The following is a 21,354-nucleotide window of genomic DNA, read 5'->3' as shown; positions in this document are numbered from 1 at the left end:
AATTATTAGAAATAAATGTTTAGATTTATTGTGTTTAGAAATGTGTTGAAATAATCTCTCCGTTAAACAGAAATTGGGGGAAAAAATATCCAGGAGGGCTAATAATTCAGGAGGGCTAATAATTCTTTGCATAACACGCTACTTCAAGTTTTTCATCTCCTTTATTAGTTTCCTCCGCAGCTCTTAGTAGCTTTCATCTTTCCATTAGACACCGCAGGCTGGCACAGAAATGGCGCCTTGGCATCTTGGCCCTGTTACAGACCTCTCAAATTCCTGCCATTGCTGTGGTTTGTATTAATGCTTTCATCCATGAGTGATGACACAGGGGAGGCCATAATAGCGGATTAAGCAGTTTAGGAAGTGGTTATATATTGATGGGACAGGTGCTTATGGAGTCTTGTAAGCATCTTGCGTGATTAAGGCCAATTGTAGCTGGTGTTTATGCCCTTTTATATTGTAGTTGATCAATTTTATGTAAATTGCATTTCTTTTTTCATGTTGGCACCTTGATGATCCCATCCGGTTATAATAAGTTAAGTTTTCAGTGCAGGTTTCATTTGTGTTTTACAGTGCACCTTATCTAATAATGTTGTATTGTCTTAAAAGAAAAAATATATATAATTTTGCTTAATGAGTGGTTGTAGTATGGTTTAATGAGTGAGTTTCCTGCATTCAGTGGACATTTTTGTTTATTACGGTTTATTATGATGCTTAACTGTTGTAAAATGCAATAATAGCACAGGTGGACAAAATGTACAGTACTATTCGAATGAATTTTTTAAAAATTGTAAAATATTATTGCTATTGAGGGTAAATTGGCCGTAGTGTATGTGTGTGAATGCAAGAGTGTGTGGTTGTTTCCCAGTGTTGGGTTGCAGCTGGAAGGGCATCTGCATAAAGCATATGCTGAATAACTTGGCAGTTTGTTTCGCTGTGGTGACCCCTGAATAATAACGGGATTAAGTCGAAAAAAAAGAAGAAATTTTGCTATTAACAATGTTCGCTTTTATTTGTGTTGATTTTTAACATGTAATTTGTTCTTCAGACTGAAATCTAAATTTTTTGCATTCATTACTCCAGTTTGTCACATTATCTATTTGAAGTAGGGCCAGAATGTGTCATATTAGCAAAAGTCACATCGCAACATATGCAATCATGTGTTTCTGACACCTGTGAGTGTTTAAAGATTTTACAAACATTCTGTTCTTAGAAAATGTACTGCTTGTAACTTAAATAATGATACATTTATTATTTTACGTTTCTGTGTCAACTTACACCGATGGTACAGCGCTGCCTTTGCACGGTCGCATAGCCCTTGTTATGGCTGACACCTATGAGCACTACACGTGTAACTACATGTCGTAGCGATGTGTAGCACAAGCTCTTTGATTGGTCGGTTTGGTAGAGGTAATGAGTGTGGGTGGTGCTGAGAGACGCAAGCCCAATGGAGCGATTGTTGGCAAGTGTCGAGTCCTCTTAAGGAGTTCCAGATGTAAACTTTTATTTTGCGCTTACCTTATGATTAAAGTTGTTGCACATCTGCCGGTTCCGCCTCTTAATAAGCAAGTTTGGGCTACTTGTAGCGTTCAGAAAGGCCAAAACACACATAAAAAAAAAACTGTACACAGGAACATTAAAACCTACTGCCAGCTAGTGTTTCAGAAGTGTTATTGCAGAGCAACACAAACAGCAAGCAGAAGTGTAAATGCACAGTTACATGCAAGGCTTGTGCTGTGGGACATGCCAAATTACTCAACGCAGAAGTATAAATCAGCCTTTAGACTTTTCGGAAAACAATAAAACACATTTTTTTAAATTGTATATTTATTTGTTGTATTTATCTGTGCTTGTAGGTTGTTTATAATAATTCATGCAGATGCACTCCCCTACAGAATCATACCAGTAGGTCTTTAAGTTATTAAATTCATCTGGTAAAATTGTATTCATGTCGCTATTTTATGTATACCCATATATATATTATAAAATATTATAAAATATTAGATTTTTCCAATATCATGCAGTCTTAATTAAAATTAGAGGTGGGCTGTTATCGGCATTAATGTGCTGTGTTAATGCGAGACTCTTATCGTGCGATTAAAAAAAAAATCACCTTTAATCTATTCTCAAAGTTGGGTTGAGAGCTGGGTCTATTCAACGCAAGCTATGATGACTTTCACCTTGATATTATAGTAGGGATGTATACCTGACTGGTGAGCCATCTGCCAAAAAAGTGCCCTTCTGAATCCATCAGCAGGATGCCTGAGTTGAACTGCAGTTCGGGAAGGAGTAAGGACTGGTGAGAGTGTTATAGAATTTAAAACGCACGCCAAATGGAAAGAAAAAAAACTTCTGCATTTCATGATATGTGTGTGTGTGCATGAGTGTGTGTGTGTGTGTGTGCAGTCCTTTACTGACAGCCGCATGTGTGGATCTGGTCAGAAAATATGGCGATGGTTGGATGGCGGAGGGGTGTCGCGAACGAAGGACGAAAGAGAGGGGAGTGGTCGTGGGCGCAAAAGAAGAGGGTTGGGAAGTTGCGGAAGAAAGTAACAGGGGACAGGGGATAAGGGCAGTTGAGGAGGGGTATCGGTAAAATGAGGTGCCGGATCAGATTTCAGAGGTTCCGGATTCGGCGTGTTCCAGCAAAAATTAAGCCCTGCATGACGGTAATAGTTTGATTGCAACGTTTACATCAATAATGCTACTAATATCTGCATACTCCGCATGTCTTAATTCCATTTCTGTTTAGTTCAATATGACTTTAGTCGGATTAAGGTGATCAAAAATTGCTGTTTCGAGCTTATGTAGGCCTACAGTTCAAAATTCATGTTTAACTGAATAAAAAGTTACACACAAGTAAATCTTATTGAACATCATTTATTTTCATCACCAATTATCATAGTAGAACAGTTTCTCAAGCAGTTTGCAATGCATTTTGGACACAAAAGATGAGCCCCTGGTCTAATGCACCACCTGGCTTGAGAAACCCGTTCTCAAAGATTTATTATTTGGGTAGCACACATATTCTGAATGCCTTTGACAGAATTCAAATGACCCATTTTAATCTAGATTAATCTAGATTAATTACAAAATCTTGATTAGTCTAGATAAAAAAAATAATCTATGCCCTCCTATAACTTTGTACGGTGAAACAATTTTTCATCATTGTATTTATGACAGCTGTTGTAGTAAATGTGGCAATTAAAAAAAGTGAAAATATCATATTTAGTAACATCATCCTTTATTGGAATGATTAAAACATGATTGTCGACATGAATTCTTTTATAATAAATCCTTAAACAAATCCTTCTATGATATGATTTTATAGTTTTGTGATTTATAAGAGCGTGATAGTTTATAAAGCAATGCTACGAGATTTCTTTTATGTCTGGTGTTACCGCATGAGAGCACCCTCTGGCTTTTGGAGGAGATTTACGACTGATCACACAACCGTGCTTCCCTGACAAGATGTGCATGACAATCGCAGGTATGATCAATCACATTAATGCAATTTCAGTCAATGTTTAAGTAATCAATTCAATGCTAAAAATAACAGTATTTAATATTAGTTAAGGCCACTTAATATAAAGTGGAACCTATGTTTTTCATGACATTCAAAATGTCAATCAATGCTGATATTGTTTTTTCTATGAAGAAAAAAAAATCTTACACTCCCCAAGCTTTGCTCAGGATAGAAGGATCTGCTAATGAATACTTTAAGCCCATTGATCTATATCTTTTACCAGTAGACAGTATAATTGTAATTTTCTACTTGTATTTCAGTCAACGAATCAGCCCAAAATAGACCTAAATCTTAAAGCAGCAGGCAATTTGAGCAACAAAGTGTTTGAAAGCTCTTGTGGGTGGTCAGATTTAAAGACTCCAAGACAATGACACCCTTATGGAAACAGCACACTGCTGAACTGAATCGCTATTCTGTGAACCCCAGTGGTGCATCTGACCTGCGGTTGTCTTGTTTTGAGCACCACACGATGGCTTGTCAAGAGGCTGCCAAGTGTCTTTACTGTCTTTTTTGTTTGTTTGTTTACTTGTGTCCCTTTTTTCTCTCTTAACATTATGGTGGTGCATATGTACACATTTCTGCATACGTAGTTGTGAGCTCCACAAGTGTTGGGCTTGATTATGGGCATTTAACCTTTCACAACACTGCTTCTCATTACTTTTCACGTTTTCTTTGTTTTGTCCAGGAAACCCTTTTGATCTGTTGTGTTAAATAGCACTCCGTTTGACGACTTAATTGCAGAGGGAATCGCAGCATGCAGCTTGTGGTTTAATCCTGCTGTAGGGAATGTTATTTCCAGAGCGTTGTAGTTAAGAGGACATTCCAAAAGCATTTACAGGGCTGACCGGATTGTTTTGTCTTGTGCATCTTTGCGTGCGCACACTCTCATTGTCATTGAATGGCTGCTTCATTTTTTTTAATTCCATTGTTGTGTTTTCAGTCATAACAATAGTGGGTGGAGAAGTGGCTTGCGTGTGCCTCGTTTATCAAGCGTTCATCAGATCTTCTGTTTTATGTGTGAGCTGCAATGATATCTTAACTGCAGCTATGATAACAGTGTTTCCTGCAGAGTAATGATATGTTGAACGTGGGTGGCTTTTTCCATCTTAAAATTCATTGAAGCTCTGATACGATGGCTCCAAAATTCTGGCAATGCTGCTTTAGCTTGTAAACGGTAGTATCGCCATTAATTGTTTATCTACAAAAGATGTTGCATGTGGAAAAGTCACTAAAATTCTCACACGTTTGTGCTACAATAGACTTTTTTATTTGAATAGTCTGTGGAGCCCTTTAAGGTAAATTTTCTGACGTTTCGATCGCACATTTGAATCGGTTCATTTCTGTCAATACGATTTAATCATCTGCGACAATCTTTTAAAAAGAAAGACTCACAAAGTGAATTTTTTAATTATTTTTGATTGTTACCTAATAAGACTGAAAAAAAAGATGTAAAAACCCAAAATAGAAACAGGAAACATTGAAAGGATTTTTGACCACTTTATGTAGCCTAATTGTGTTGGAAAAATGTTTTATGTATTTTAGTGGTTTTTTTTTTGTTGGTCAGTTATCTACAAAATAAACAAAAAATTTATAAAATTTTAGGTGAAGTGACATGCAAATAATACTATTTTCAATAGTAAAGGAATTATGAATTAACTTTAAATAGGCCTATTATATAAACATAAAACAGTATTTCTGACAATTTTCATTGTAATTTGAGTTATGAATTACAGTATCGCAATACTACTTGGTATCGTAATTCTTCAGCTGGTATAGTATCATAACATGAATTATTGGTATCGCGACAACCCTAGTATGTATGGACATGCTGTATTTTGACATTGGACCACAGCATATTTCAGAATTTAGATGTTTAAAATTCAGAAATTACATTAAGATAATTTCTTTAAGCATAACTGTGCATTTGCGTGACTTCTGTGGGTTTAGTTTTTCTTTTGCTTGTCTTTTAACAGTAGTTGTGTGTGGGTTTTATTTTGGCCGTGGTTTGAGACTGGGATATCTCTGTGGATTTGTTGTAAAAACATGAATAAGTATATTTCCGTGTCTGGCTTCAGTTGTTCAGCAGGTTTGTTAACAGAAATGGAAATATGATTTTCAAAAGTGATATGGCGTGTAATATTTAACGTATTTGACTTCTCAAGATTTTTTTATCTTGATAAGTGATGAAGCTATGATCAAGGTATGCAGTGTTATTCTGATATTGGGTTGCATTACAAAACAAGTTGAAAGATACATTTTATTTTTAGCATGTGATGTCATGTTTAACTTATTTCCTTTTAAATGGAAAGATTTGAAAGATTGGAAATGGAAATCAAAAAGATCTTTGACGTTTAAAGGTGATAGTAAATGAAAACTCATTTGCTTTCCCTCATGTCAAAAAACACTGACACACTCATACCAAGAAAATAGGTGACCAAATTAGATTTTTTGGTGAGCTTACTTTAAAACTAGTTTACCCCCTTTTAAAGATGTAAGATCAGCCTTATGTGTTTCCAGAATGTGTCTGTAAAGTTCTCAAATACGCATCAGATTTTTTATTATACCTTTATAAATCTGGGACATTTTAGCTGTTTTTGTTGCCTGTACCATTGCAAATTAGCTTGTTCTTCCCGCCCACTGTTCCCACTTATGTGTGAGAGCCATAGAGATCTCTCTGTATTGTTCTGAATTGTGTAGGATTCACATTGATAAACAGCACAGTGACAGACAAGAATGAAGCAGATCTCCCATACTACACTAAGAAATTTCTCAACAGTTATTTGATATATTTGTTGAGTTAATTTAAGCGTTTCTGCAATGATGAGTTACATACAATGTCATTATAAAGTTCACGCACATGCACAGACATTTTTAGCTCTACATTGTTTTTGCACAGTAAATGTGACAGGATACATGTTAATATACACTGCTGTATGGAGTGGACACCCGTTATGTTAATGTACAAAATAAACCTGATTTAAGTCCACAAACTGGAATTGAAGCATCATCTTTTATGCTGCTGCGCTGCTGTGGTGATGGATTACAGCAAATTTACTGTCTTCATTACAAACATACACCGTTTTAAAATACCTGTAAAGCTCATTCTTGAGGTGAAGATGTTCAGAGAGAGCTGAGATCTTTTTAATCCCAGTCGCACGATCTTGTGGATATGATAATATGTGTTACTTTGGAGATATGTTAATACGCGTCTGTCAATCAATTCAGTGGGCGGGGAATTCGCACACTCCTCTGTTGTGTTGCGGTGGGCTTCAGAACTGCAGGGATTTGGATCCTATTTTAACATCAGGAAATTAAAAAAAGGCACTTATTTTGTTTCTATCACTCCAATATAACTGTGGACATACTACTGTACACACAGTTCTGTCTTACAACAGCTTACAAAAGTTGATTTTCATCATAGGTTCACTTTAAAGAATCAATATTAACATATTATACAGACATTCATACACGCATAAGTGTGTACACGCGCACAGAAATAAAAAAAAATGAAAAGAAATTAAACTATACCTCAAATAATGTTGAAGGAAATGATTGCTTGACGTGAGCCATTGATGCTTGCTTACAGAACAGCCACAGGCTCCACATTCTCCTGCTTCTACATGCTGCTCTGAGTATACTTCCCATGGATGAAGTTTGTTCTCATGCATTAACCAAGTATAGTTTAGCTGCCATTGGCTGTATTTGATGAGCTCCAGGAGGCTGGAATAAACCACTTTATTTATATGGATTACTTTTGTACAATGTCTTTAGAAACCTTTTGAAGCTTATTTTGTTTTGTTTAAGGGATTTGCAATGGAAAGACAAATCTCTCTCCTTTTTTAAAGTGTTCCCAGGAACAAAATTTTGTTTATTTAAAACTATCAAAATTTTCTTTTGGTGGACTAATCTAATTTTTGGTTGACTTTCTCAAAGGCAAGGCAAGGCAAGGCAAGGCAAGTTTATTTATATAGCACATTTCATACACAATGGCAATTCAAAGTGCTTTACATAAACAAGAATAAAAGAAACAAGTAAAATAAAAATAAAAACAAATAATAAAAATGCATTAAAACAAAACAAAACATAAAAACAGGTAAAATGTGATATGAAAGAATGAAGAAGAAGAAAAAAACATGATAGTGCAATCTGTCGGACGCAGCACAGTGCTCATTCAGTAAAGGCACAGTTAAACAGATGTGTTTTCAGTCTTGATTTGAATGTGCCTAATGTTGGAGCACATCTGATCATTTCTGGAAGCTGATTCCAGCAGCGAGGGGCATAGTGGCTAAAAGCCGATTCACCCTGCTTTGACTGAACTCTTAGAACTTCTAGTTTATATGATCCTAAAGATCTGAGTGATCTGTTAGGTTTGTATTGAGTGAGCATATCTGTGATGTATTTAGGTCCTAGGCCATTTAGTGATTTATAGACCAGTAATAATACTTTAAAATCTATTCTGAATGTAACTGGCAGCCAGTGTAAAGACCTGAGGACAGGTGTGATGTGCTCTGATTTTCTGGTTCTGGTTAGAATTCTGGCTGCAGCGTTCTGGATGAGCTGTAACTGTCTGACTGTCTTTTTAGGAAGACCAGTGAGGAGTCCATTACAGTAATCCACCCTGCTGCTGATAAAAGCATGAACAAGTTTTTCTAAATCTTCACTAGAAACAAAGCATCTGATTCTTGCTATGTTTTTGAGATGATAGTATGCTGATTTACTGACTGCTTTGACATGACTGTTGAAACTCAGATCTGACTCCAGAGTCAAAGAGTGTAAGCACTCTGGCTCTGTTGAGATTACAACACATTCTTAAAAGCAATGATGTGAGTTAGGTCTTCATGATATTGGAAAAAAGCAACATTGCAATATTTAGTTTTTCTGCAATATATATTGCGTAGGGGTGCAACGGTTCAATCTACTCACAGTTCGGTATGTATGACGGTTTTAGGGTCACTGTTTCAGTGCGCTACGGTTTGTGCTCGACTTAGCAGTCTCAACCAATATCCAGATTGTAATTATGTCAGCACATCTTAATAATTCAGCACTTTTAAAGTACTGATTACTTCTGTTTACATTATACTTGCATTACCAAGGCAACAATACACTTTTATTTATGATTTTATTATGATTCCAGAGAGCTCCATTTAACTTTAATATCGTAGTAAATGATACTTAAACAGAGAGCATTTGGCTTTTCTCATTTAGTTTAGCAGGAACAGTACATCGAGAAGAAAATTGTTCTAAGCAGACAGCAGGTAAACAGATAGAATAGCCGGAGTGATCCAGTGCGGAAGAACACCCAGCAGAAGGGTGACTGAAGTAACAGATCGAACGCCTCTGGGTTCGGAAAGGACCACTGATCTAGGCTATATTTGCAACCTCAACAAAAAAGCCATTTGTTATGTTTTTGTGTCTGTTGAAACACTGACGGCAATGCATTCTGATTTGGCTATACCTGCTCATTTACGTGGGACAATACATTTATTTACCAAGAATGTTGTGTCCCTAATATTGCAATATGAATATAATTACACAAGATGACTTCAGGGGGAAAAAAACATAATTTTACATTGATTGTGATGATTTTGTTAGGGAGTGCTTCTGCATAAAATATTAATAATGAGACAAAAAATACACAATATGTAATAACATTTAAAGCACAGATGAAAACAATACAAAAATAATTATGTAATAAAAAATACTATGGCTTTTGGTAAAGTCTAATAAGCAAATGTAAAATAACAGTGTCTTCATTCATATATATTCATTCATTCATTCTTTTGTCGGCTTAGTCCATTTTTTAATCCAGGGTCGCCACAGCGGAATGAACCGCCAACCTATCCAGCACGTTTTTACGCAGCGGATGCCCTTCCAGCCGCAACCCATCTCTGGGAAATGTCCACACACAATCATTCACACACATACACTACAGACAATTTAGCCTACCCAATTCACCTGTACCGAATGTCTTTTGACTGTAAGGGAAATCGGAGCACGCGGAGGAAACCAACGCGAACACAGAGAGAACATGCAAACTGTTTTGAGGCGACAATACTACCTACTACATCACTGCGTCGCCCGATCATATATATGTAAAAACCTAATTACTAAAATCTAATCTAATTGTTAAAGCATAAAACTTTATAATATCCAAATGGTTTAACTTGAAATCTCTTAAGATCCTGCAATATGGCTATTGCAAATTTGCACATTGAGATATCGATGTTGAAACGATGTATTGTGCAGCAGTAATGTGAGTATTTGGGGTTTGAATACTTGTAGTAAGTTTAAATTGACTAGTGTTTTTAGATAACAGTTGAGATGGATTACTAGAAAACTGCTGCATGGTTTCTGCTACATTCATTCATTCCATGGCGGGGCACCACGCCACAATTCATCCCGCCATGGCTACATTACAAGCATTTCATTCAATGTTCTCATCTCATTCTCATGTTTTTTTTTAATAGCAGGTAATAATCAAACCAAAACGTATTGGCAAGTGAATTATAACAGCACAAACCTTTCTGTTACCGCCCATAGTAGTCCTGTGCTTCATTTGTTTAACTCTTTAAGGTTACATGCTGACTGACTGACTGGCTGACTGACAGTTGGGTGATGCTTATGGTCAACAAACATGACGTATATCTGTTTTACTCTACTTCAGGACGCATTATTATCGCTCTGTAAGTCTATTGGAGACGTTCATAAATATTCCTAGCAAATCTAATAAAGGTTGGAGACATACTCGTTACATAAACACACTAAATCGCACTATAGCAGCATATATTTGAGAGCGCACTGCGCACAACAAGATCTGCGATTGAGCAGCGTATATTTGAGGGTGTGCAAGAAGTTTGGTGCATGAGCAGAGAAAATCGGCGCGCAAGCAAAGAGATTTGCATGCTCGCAGGCTATTACATAAATGCGATTTCGAATTGTAATACTGCGCTCATGATATTTGTCATTGAAATAACGCCACAGGTAGTTGGTAGATCTGTGTAAAAAAAGGCCTGCCACCACAGCTCGAAAAAATCACTGGAAACACTGTGCTGGGTTACTGTAGATATTCTGAGCTCCACCTTAATAAGCTCTTTATTTATGCTTAAATTTTTATAGGCTGCAGAACTGACTTGTGCCCAGTTTGATAATATTGAATTATACAATATGGCTCTCTCTTGTATCGGGAATTTTGCATCATATTTAGCATCATATTTAGCATCACATTCTTCGCTGCCTCTGGTAACATTTCCCAGTCACATTAGTAGAAAACACACTTGGCTTAATAAATCAAGATAACAGAGCTGTGGAACGCTGTGGAGATCACTGTCAACAACTCATGCAGAAGTGGAGCCAGTTAATATTTGCATTTAGCATTTGGAATTCAGATAAGCTGAAAATGATTTCCTTGTGTGTTCTGGCATGTTTGTTCTTCGCTGTTTGGTCTTGAATTAGGGGCTTTGTTTGTTTGTGTGTGTGTGCGTCTTTGTATTTTTCTTTTAGTGCCCTGGATCCTGTGATGTCTGTCTTTCTTGACAGCGCTGACTCAAAGGTGGCCACGGTGTAATAATAGCAGCAGCGAGGGAAAGAAAAAAAGCGGAAAGAGAACTGCAGTAACTGTGCCAGCGGCGCAGGCTGTTGGAGACGGAATTATGGCAATACAGCTACTTTTCCCTGTCTTTTTCCCTCACAGTGGTGCTGCCATGTTTTCAGCGAACCACATCACAGACGCAAAGGGAGCACAGGCTATATGGAGAATGTAAACACTCTGCAGGAAGTGGGAAAACGCAGTATATTTACATCGCTCCTCTGATGCATCCCTTTGTTTAAAGCCAGATTTCTGCAAAAGTTACTTTTATTACAAACCAACTAAAGCATCATTGCAGATGTTCATTGTAAAAGTCTGCAATGAGTTTGTCACAAGAATGGTGCATAATTCATGTCCATAAACTTTGACTTGAGTTCTTGTGGCAGTTTTAAAGACGTTTTTGGTCTAACATATTCTGTCATGCAATTACAGATCTGATTCATTTGAATGGTGAAATATAAAAATCTCTAAAGCTTATCATTTTATTCACATATTTTAATTCTAACGTTATTTTAGTTAACGAAAATAATGAATAAACAAAATCTAAAATTTTTACAATTTTTTGTTACTGAAATAAAAACAAATTGTTTAAATAAACTACAATGAACTGAAACTGTATTGTGGAAATACTAAAATTAACCCAAACTAAAATGGAGGCAAAAATGTCCTTGGTTTTCGTCATTTAATACATATTGAAAGCCTTTTAGAAGTAAATTTATTTACTTTGCGCTACAGGTGTTTGACCCGTACAGCGCCTCAAAGTCTAGTCCTGATGCCAGTGGCAAGATCAAACCAGTTCTCCTCAAGTCAGTCCTCACTGTTGCTCCCGCGACAAAAACAACAAGTGGACAGGACAGAAGCACGGTGATAGCATCAAATTCAGAGACCTAAAATGATTGATTTAACACATTTGTGCCCAGTTATGGGTTTTATTTCTGTATTGAAGATCGCAATCGTGAACGAATCATTCTTTTTTACAGAATCTTCTTAGTCAGTGGTTCCCAGCCTTTTTTTGCCTTGCTCTTTTTGCCTTTTTCCCCAAAAATATTGTGAGGCCCCCCTCCACCTTTAATGATATTATCGCTCATATAAGTTTGCATTAATGATGACAAAAAATGGTGTTTTTAAACAAATGGAATAAAAGTATGTAATAGTATAGTAACAGTAATAGTATATTACTATATCTAGATTTGTTTATGCACAAATAATAGCCTAATGTTTCCCAGTGATGGGTTGGAGCTGGAAGGGCATCCACTGCGTAAAACGTGCTGGATAAGTTGGCGGTTCATTCCGCTGTGGCAACCCCGGTTTAATAAAGGGGCTAAGCCGAAAAGAAAATTAACGAATGAACGAATGAATAATAGCCTAATGTAAAATATAAAAGCAAAACATCAGTGGCCCATTCGTAACTGAAAAATATAAGCCTCTGGCCTTTAAATTCACCCAATTTGACATTTAACAACAAAAATATCAGTGTTCACACTGATGTATGAGGGGAAAAATAATGTAGGCTATTACAATTTTCTACTTGCATGTTATTTGTTATGCTCTATCAATTAGTGTGAGGATTGCTAAGAGGCAAATCAGTGAAACTCCACTTTTTTGTGGAGGACAGATTACAAATTTGTCCATTTTTGGTCAGCCAGGGCACTGGTCCTCAACCTTTTTATCACCACGCAACGGTCAACGCTTGACAATTTTACTGCGGCGGGTTGGGGGTGTTTCGTTGGTTGCTATGCGACCATCAACTGTTTTCTCAGAGGATGACAAACTGAAAAACATTGCTGTCACTCTCTGATACAAGTTTTAGTTACGGAGAAAAGTACAAAGCACTGCAGTGTTTGTGTGTTCTGGTTTGTTTGAGAAAATTAGTCTTACCGAAATGTAAGACCTTGTATTCCATACAAGCTGAAGCTGATCAGTCAATTCTTGTTAGATGACTCGCGGTGCGCTCGCGGCCCGGGGTTCATTGGTGCGAGCGCACCCCCATTTCAAACTACAAACTTGGGCAGACTTTAGAAATACGTGATATGCGAACGCGCCACTTGTGCAAACTATAGAAATACATGATATGCCGCCGTCATTTGCAATCCCCATCAGTTGATCTTCTTGCACAGCCATGGTGGATTTACCTGATTTGTTGACAAGTGGGTTGCGGATCTATTCCTTGGCAGTTTGTGGGTCCTTCACTGGGCATTTTCCCACTTAGCAAAGAAACTTTCCAAATATGTCTGTTTCTTACTCATTTTGCTGCTTGTGGGTTAAATTTGGGCACTCAAGTGACCGAGACGTAAGCGAGAGAACACGCTCATTTTTTCAAAATAACAGACTTCTCAAAATAAAAGGTCGTTCAGACTCATAAATAAAATGAAAATAATCAATGATTTCTTGTGCGGCCCACTACCTGATCCACGGACCGTGGGACCACTGAGCTAGGGGATAAAATGAACTAAGGAAACATGATCATACTCCTAATTGTCCACAGCTAAGACTTTTTTTTAAATATGACGCGACCCCCCACAAAAGTTGAAACGAAGTAAAAACTAAAACTAATGAAAAATCCAAAACTATTATAACCTTGTCTGCAGTAAGATCTGACGTGTAATTTCATAAATATTATGTCTTCATAATGTTGTAAAGGCAAATGTGCTTTGGCAAATGCTGATTGGTTGTTCACCTCACCACAGGACTATCCCAAACCAAGTGTGCCTCACACAGTTGAGTGGTTTTCACAAACCACCTGTAGAAAATACACACTTTTATTTCTTTGAGTCTTTAACCAACACTTGCACCAGTTTTGCTCATTTGCAAGGAATACGTTCTTACAATCATCTTACACACACACAAAAACACTCCCCCTTATTGTACACCATAAAAAATGCTGAGTTTCACACAATACTTTCAATTTGCTCAAACACAAATCGATTAAGCTAGCTTAATTGTTTTTATAAATAGATGTCGATTGGACATAAAGTAATTAAGTCGTTCCCAAAAACTCCAAAAGTTGTTGATTCAGCTCATTTTAAATAAGTAGTTTGAACAAGCAGCAAAAATCTTTTTATTGAGTGTAGCACATAGTTCTCTGAGCTCTATCAGTTTCTTTGTATAATTAGCACTTGTGTGTATTACCTCTTTTTGTTGAATCCCTCAATGGCTTATGCCAATTATAAATTTTAAGTCAGAGCGTTTGCTAAATGACTAAATGTAAACGGTTCTTTTATTTCAGATGTAGAAAGTGGGGATGTTCCAATTTTTGCCCTTTATAGTAATTCTAGGGGTCTCTCTCTGCTATATTCAGTCTGTGCGGTCTTCAGATTCTCTATAGGCTTACAGCAGTATGTTGCTTTGAACCACCAATAGAAATAGAATGAGTGGCTATAATAACCTACTATCACAAGCAATTGAGTGGCTTTCATGCTATGTAACCACATCAGATCTGTGTTGGTTTCAGTAGCTATGTGTCTTGTTTACTGTGGCTGTGCATGAGAATGATCAGCATTGCGCATAAAATGTATGTTGTGTCCCACGATTGTTATTCCTTTGTTTCTGAACTCATTTGGACTTTATTAAAGGATCATAAAGAAATGCTAAAGAATATAAACAGTTTTTTTTAACTAGTTAACTGGGGTGTTTGAGTTGCCCACTATAGAAGACTATTTACATTGAGTATTTTTTATTGTAAGAAAGAAATGGTCATTTGTGGCTTTTTTATGCTATTTAGAAGGATGCAAAATGTAACAGAAAAACACATGTTTAAACATGTCACATAGCCATGTCCACACGAACAAGGGTATTTTCAAAAAAGCGCTCTTTTTCTATGCAGTTTTGCTGTTTGTACACATTATCAGGTATCAGGCGACTGCAACTTTCTGAAAACTGTGCCCAGGGTGAAAATTTTTCCAAAACTTCAAAAACGGGACACAATAACATGAGTTTTTGCGTCATAATATGACTGTTTTCTCCTTTCTGTTTGGCCAACACCTTTTGGATTCACAGCAAACACGAAGATGTGAATGAGACAAATTCTGCGCATTCGTGTGCAAACGTATTGCGTGTTCCACTTTGTTTAACCGTGAGATGGTAATCCGCCTAGGTTCGCATGAACTTGAATGCAATTCATGGATATATACACTAGATAACACATACAAACCCTGAGCATGTGTCAATAGTGCCGCCATATTGGTACAGTGCTCCCAGCACATGTCATTGAATCGCACTGGCCAAGACAGTGTGCCAATGCTTCACATTATTAGCACTGTGCACTGGTGTAGTAAAGAACAAACAAATAAAACAAAGCACAAAGGCAGAACATTTCATTGGTAAGATTAAATTTTTTTACGTTTTTGTATGTAAGTACGAGCTTTTAAGTACGTGCTTAACAAGTAACGTTATTGATGATGATACAGTCACCTACTGCATTTACCATAAGGCAAAGGAGCACCAACTCGCACTAAATTCTCAGCTTATGCTAGTTTTGTTGAATAAAATAAGCAAACAATGTTAGGAAATATTACAACAAGATGCTGCGGTGCCAGAAACTTGTATTATTGTCGGCTAAGTGAATAATTCATTCATTATGGAGATTCCTTCACAAACGAATCGCTTCTTCCGTCAGAATGAGAAGTGAAAGCAGGAGAAGAGGTGTGTTTCAGGACACGGATTAAATCAAGTTTAACAGGGAGGGAGTTTAATACATTTGCATGCACACAAACACTTGCTCTTTGTCAGCAATGCCCAGGCGGTCACACCCATCAATATAGAAAAGTGATGAAAAATTATAATTTTCGAAATAAAAAAAATATTTGCATACTGACCACTGGGAAAACTCCCGATCATAGATATATGTGTATATGTGTAAATCTCTGGCTCTGGATGGCCACAGTCCTCCACTGTACCTTGGTCCTTCATTCATTTCAAAGAAGCACTACCCTGTACTAAAATGACAGCTCTATTGAAGCATTCCTTCTAATAGACAACAGCAGGGTAGGTGACATCTAATGTAAATTTCTATGAATGCAATTTAATCGCGAAATAAACTTTATTCCTGTTTGGTGTGAACTATATAAAAGTATAAAAGTGTCATTATTGACCCTCTGCACTTTATGGTTAACATTTATTAATATTTATTTAGTATATGCTTTTTCACATTCTGATTCCAATGCCTAATTATTACATCATTAAAATGACTATAATTAAAGAAAATATTATTATTTTTTTATTATTATTTTTTTATTGAACATTTTGATTTTGAACAAAGCCTGAGATCCACTCGACAAAATACGTAAAATAAAATAAAAACAGTAATATAGTAATAATAAGTACAAAATTAGGACTGAAATATAAATGATAGTCTCTCTCATATTTGGCCAAAATTGTACAGTGTTTTTTTATTTATTTATTTTTTTTACTGGCTCCATTTATGTTGACTGTGGTGTATTCCAGACTAATAATGTCCAGTAGATAGAGCCTCCAGGATAGATTGGTTGGAGCAGATGTAAATTAAATATTCTTAAGAATAAATTATTACGCACTCTGTGGAAGAGTGTACTTCCATCGTGATAATATTATGATGTCATTCAAGCATCATATAATGAGTGGCATAAATGTCTTAAAATGATGATAATATCATTTATCACAATATATTTTGGTGCAATATATCGTACAACAAAAAATAGATTTTGTCGGTGGCCTCACAAAGGTTTTTTTTCCTTAAATGAAAGCTGAGAAAACTAAAAATACCCATGAACATGTGAACATGGCCTACCTAATACTCGATGCATATTAGGTCCACAAAACAGCCTTTATTACATAATACATGTTGCACACTGTATGGCAATATTATTTTTGTTCTACCTTTCTTTTTCATTAAGCAGAAATGTGCGCAATGCATGAATTGTGGTTTAATGCAGAATTCTGTAGGAGAATCACTTTGTGTGCATCTCCCTCTCAGTCCCACCATGCATGTTTGGCACAGGTACAAACACACCTTGTTTGGCTGTTTTGGGAATATTGCTTTACTGGCTGAAGCCTGTGAGAGTACAGACCGTGTTTCTGACAGCCAGGACACAAAACACATGTTCAGCAGGGCTCCACTGGATAAACTGTCTACCATAACGTGGAAATAACCCTCCTGCTTATTCCATCACCAACAGACTCTCTCTTTACTTTTCCAACCCGCTTCCTGTCTCTCTTCCTCTGTGTCATTTTGATGAAGAGCAGACACATTCTGCTAAACACTTTTATCTCCTGCTGTCTTAGCGGAGGTGACACCCAGAAACAGCGTGAGGATAATAGACTTTCCATTGTCACAGTATGTGTTGATATATTTAAAGGACGCCGCTTGCTTGTTCACCTTATGTAGCTTGTAAAATCTAGGACACAGACTCAGCTTTTCTTCTGCTTTCTCAGCACATGATGTGCACATGTTGCAGGTTTATGTTTATTAAGAAGTCTTACTGAGTCAGGAAACCTGTGTATTGTGGGATACCATATGGCTGGTAGCGAGGTCGTTAAATATAGATTGTTTTAGACAATCTTTTGTGTTTTATAAGCAATGATAGAATTGAAAACCATCATTTAGTCTTTACATAGTTTAGACCACAAATTAATAATAGTTTATCATTATTCTTGTCTGCACCAATCAAATGTTTAGATCTTCGAGATGTTCTGGGTGACTAAATCCATTCATCCATTCAGTTGATTTAATCCTAGTTTTCTGATGAAATTTGTTGGCTTTTTATAAGAATTGCATTTCATTTGGGCTTTCATTCACTTAACCATTGATCACCTCAACTGGAATAATACAAATGGAATCTGAAGTGTGTATGTTTAATGCAACAGAATTAATAAAGTTTATTATTGCCACACAGAAAGACTTTTAATGAGCACTTCCGCAAGCTTAAAGGCTTAGTTAGTATAATATCCAATGTTAATAACACACTTGTGTCTTTCTGTGTGGCAATAATAAACCTTACTAATTCTCTTGCACCAAACATACACACTTCAGATTCCATTTATAACATTTTAGTTGAGGTGATCAACGGTTATATGTGAATACAATTATTATTGCCACACAGAAAAACACAAATGAGTTAATAACAGTAGAATTTACATTAAGCCTTTAAGCTTTGCTAAAGTCCTAAATAAAAGTCACAATTAAATGGTCTAAAACAGAACTGATGGAATGCAGGTTTCTGCATAACCTTGCAATTTCAGTGGAATTTGGAGGATGCACTTAATCTTTAGACACTTAAAAGTCTCGACCCCAAAAAAAAAAAATGCAGTACATATGAGTTGAAAAAAAATGTGGTAATCCCTCAGTTTTCACTGCGCTTGGTTCAGTCTTTTTCCAGCTGTGGTCACTGCGACATGTGAAGGAAATTTCACATTAGACTCGGAAAGCTCTGCACTATGAAACCCATTCATTTCAATGGCTTGTGGCAGGCAAGCAGTTTGTTGCTGTGCCGACCAAAATGCAGGAGTAGCATAGTGCGCTACTAGTATAGCCCCATGCACAGTCAAAGTTCATAATAGCTCAATATTCCACTCTGTGATATTCTTTTCATTTACTCATGCATGTACATAAAATGACAACTCTCGATGCATTCACCACCAATAAAATGTGTTTTTTGTTAAGGATCAGTTTAATTTAAGTTTCAGGTTAAATTGAAACAGATTAACAGTAAGTTAAAAAGTCTTAAGTTCTTTATATTGTTTATTTAAATAATAAATGAGCAATTCCATGCAAATGTCAATTTGCCATAAAAAAAAGTTTTCACCAAAATAGCAAAACGGTTTCTACGTTTTTTGTGTAAGCAAGTATTTTACAGTACTTGAAAAATACTCAGAAATGTCTCCGTAAGTGTTTACAAACTATTATATTTGATTCACCAAAGTCACACAAGCGGCAAATTCACATCTGTCACATCCATAACGGAGAGATGTCACATCCATAACAACGCTTTTTCCTTATAAATGCAAATGTCAAATTAAAATAAAATCAATCATGTTTGTTCTATAGTGAGTCGACTCTTATCCTTTTGACTAGCATTGTTTCTTGTGGGTTGTGCAGATTAATTCACAGAATTTCTACAAAATATGTTGTATACTGTAAACTCGCAGACTTTATTGGTCACATCCATAACGCATGTTTATTTCCCCTATTTTAAATCTAAAAAATGTTCACAGATTGATATTTCTCTCATCCCATAACTCTGTGGTTAGTTGTTTTGGAAAATATTAATGCTTTAATAGAATTTTAACATACTTTCTCTGTGTTTTGAGTTTTACTGCAAATGTCACATTCAAAACCAATGGAATTGCTCAAATATTTTTTAAAAAGCAGTTTTAGTTTCACTTTTAGTACATCCAGAATTTTTCGTTTTTCTGTTGTCCCAGATTTTTAATTTCAGGACATTTCTGAATAAACTTAATTGAATCTTTACACTGATAGTAAGCAAGTTTTCCTACACTAAACATTTAGCACATCCTATGACTACTGTTAAACTGTGAAAATGGTCAATAATGCAGCATTCATGGATTTGATTACAGATACTGTTGTAAGTGCTTGTCACCAGTATTTACTTATTTTTTTTGTGTGGAAATCATCTATATAACAGAACTTCTTTTAATCAAGCATAATTTATACTAAACAGAGAATATTTCTACAGTGACGAATCAGGATAATGTTTTGCTATTGATGCGCGATCGTCTGTGATTCTCTAGCCGTCATGATCCTGGTGACAGCGCTGAAGGGGACTGGTGTGTTGCTGTTAACCAGTTCAATATGTGTATGGTAGCACATTGATTTAGCTACAGCAATGACTCCAGCAATGCAGGTCAGTGAACTGGTACCAAAGCAACCCTACTACACTGGGAACACTGGGGAAGATGGAAACTTGAGGCCCCTCCTAGGAAAACAGGAAGCAGCTGTAACAACATCCTGTTTCAGAGTGATGTCTAGGGAACAGTGGCGCATGGGTGAGCCATCAGTAGACACCAATGCAGCCTAAAAGAGGGGCAACAATGCAGCCCAGTGTGTCAGACAACCAACTGGGGGGTGACAGACTGGATTTTTTTTCCATTCACTCTGTTGGGGTCAATGACGACATTCAACATAGACACATAATGAAGCAACACAGTTATTTGATTCCTTTTTTTCTTTTGTTGAAAATCATGGATAATAGTGGAAATTGGAGAGAAAGAGAGTTGAGTTGGTAATGGATCAGTGTGTGTGCGTGTTTCACAAAACTGCTGGAAAACATGGCTTTGTGCTCAAGATGCTATTTTGGGAGCTGCAGTGAATAAGGAGATGAAACATGCCGTTCTCAGTGTCTGGAGGGAGCGTTGGGAATATGAGATGAGAGAGTTTGAGATGAGAAGTGTAAAGAGAGAGAGAGGGAGCTTCTTCAGTCTCCTCCATCAAGTGATCAGGGTTTACAGCAGTAAGTCATGTTTCTGGCAGCAGTCAGAGTAAATTGAATTGAACTGAGCCTCCTCTTGCACTTTACTCCCTCTCTCTGAGCAGCTAGAGAAGCATCATATGCGCCTTTTGTGTCATTGTAATTTCCTCATTTTCATTTTTAATGTGGCCTGGTTTTAACCTGAACTCGTCAGCATTTTATGCAAGAGTTACAGATGTAGACTAAACTAAGAAAGCAAGCCTCATCTGTTTACAGACTTTCTAAGGCCTTAAAGGGGTAGCCCAACCAAATACTTGTCATTAAATTTAATTTATTTGATCTTTGGAACTTTTGGCTCAATTTACAAGTGCTCCAGAGTTAATCAGTTGCATTGAGCATTTCTGTATGCATTAAACACATGTCAAGGTTTGTTGGGATCCCTATTAGCTTAGGTTAGCATAGATTGAATTGTACTAGACCAGCGGTGCCCAAACTATTTTGGATGAAGAACCAAAAACCAAACATCATTGAGGGCCGCCGGCTGAAGATACACATACCAAACTAAACTACAGAACATACTCACATTTATAACACAGTGGAGTTCAATGCTGAATACACTAGTCAAGCAGAACCTGCCTTTTGTCTTGAATTACTCACCAAAGTCTCTGCATCTTTCGCATGTACATTTTAAACAAAATCTGTTTAATTTACACCATTTAAATTGAAATATTTAACGTCAGAGAGCTTTTTTGTAGCTTAACAATAAGTTAAACAAATAAATAGTTGTATCAAATTTGACATTACAATCTCTAAACCATTGTCAGATGGGACGGCAGGCCAAATCA

The 21,354-nt window shown here is 36.6% G+C and overlaps 1 protein-coding gene and 1 long non-coding RNA gene across 14 annotated transcripts in view; one reads left to right on the top strand and one right to left on the bottom strand.

Annotated features, from left to right (window-relative positions):
• agap1 (ArfGAP with GTPase domain, ankyrin repeat and PH domain 1) overlaps positions 1–21,354 on the top strand; it is a 351,020-nt gene that overhangs the window by 150,242 nt on the left and 179,424 nt on the right. The gene's annotated exons all lie outside the window — the stretch shown is intronic.
• LOC141386213 (uncharacterized) lies at positions 11,818–18,372 on the bottom strand. 2 transcript variants are annotated; one of them, XR_015493402.1, is made up of 3 exons: positions 18,108–18,372; positions 16,640–17,762; positions 11,818–16,575 (listed from the first exon to the last, which is right to left on the bottom strand). It is a non-coding gene; the product is annotated as an uncharacterized LOC141386213 (long non-coding RNA). The 2 variants fall into 2 exon arrangements; XR_015493401.1 differs by having other exon boundaries at positions 16,640–17,895; positions 18,110–18,372.

This window comes from Danio rerio, chromosome 6, assembly GCF_052040795.2.
Source record: "Danio rerio strain M-AB ecotype USA chromosome 6, GRCz13ab, whole genome shotgun sequence".
Classification (NCBI taxonomy): Eukaryota; Metazoa; Chordata; class Actinopteri; order Cypriniformes; family Danionidae; genus Danio; species Danio rerio.
The sequence above is the reverse complement of the archived record's forward strand: the minus strand, read 5'-3'. Positions and strand labels throughout refer to the sequence as shown.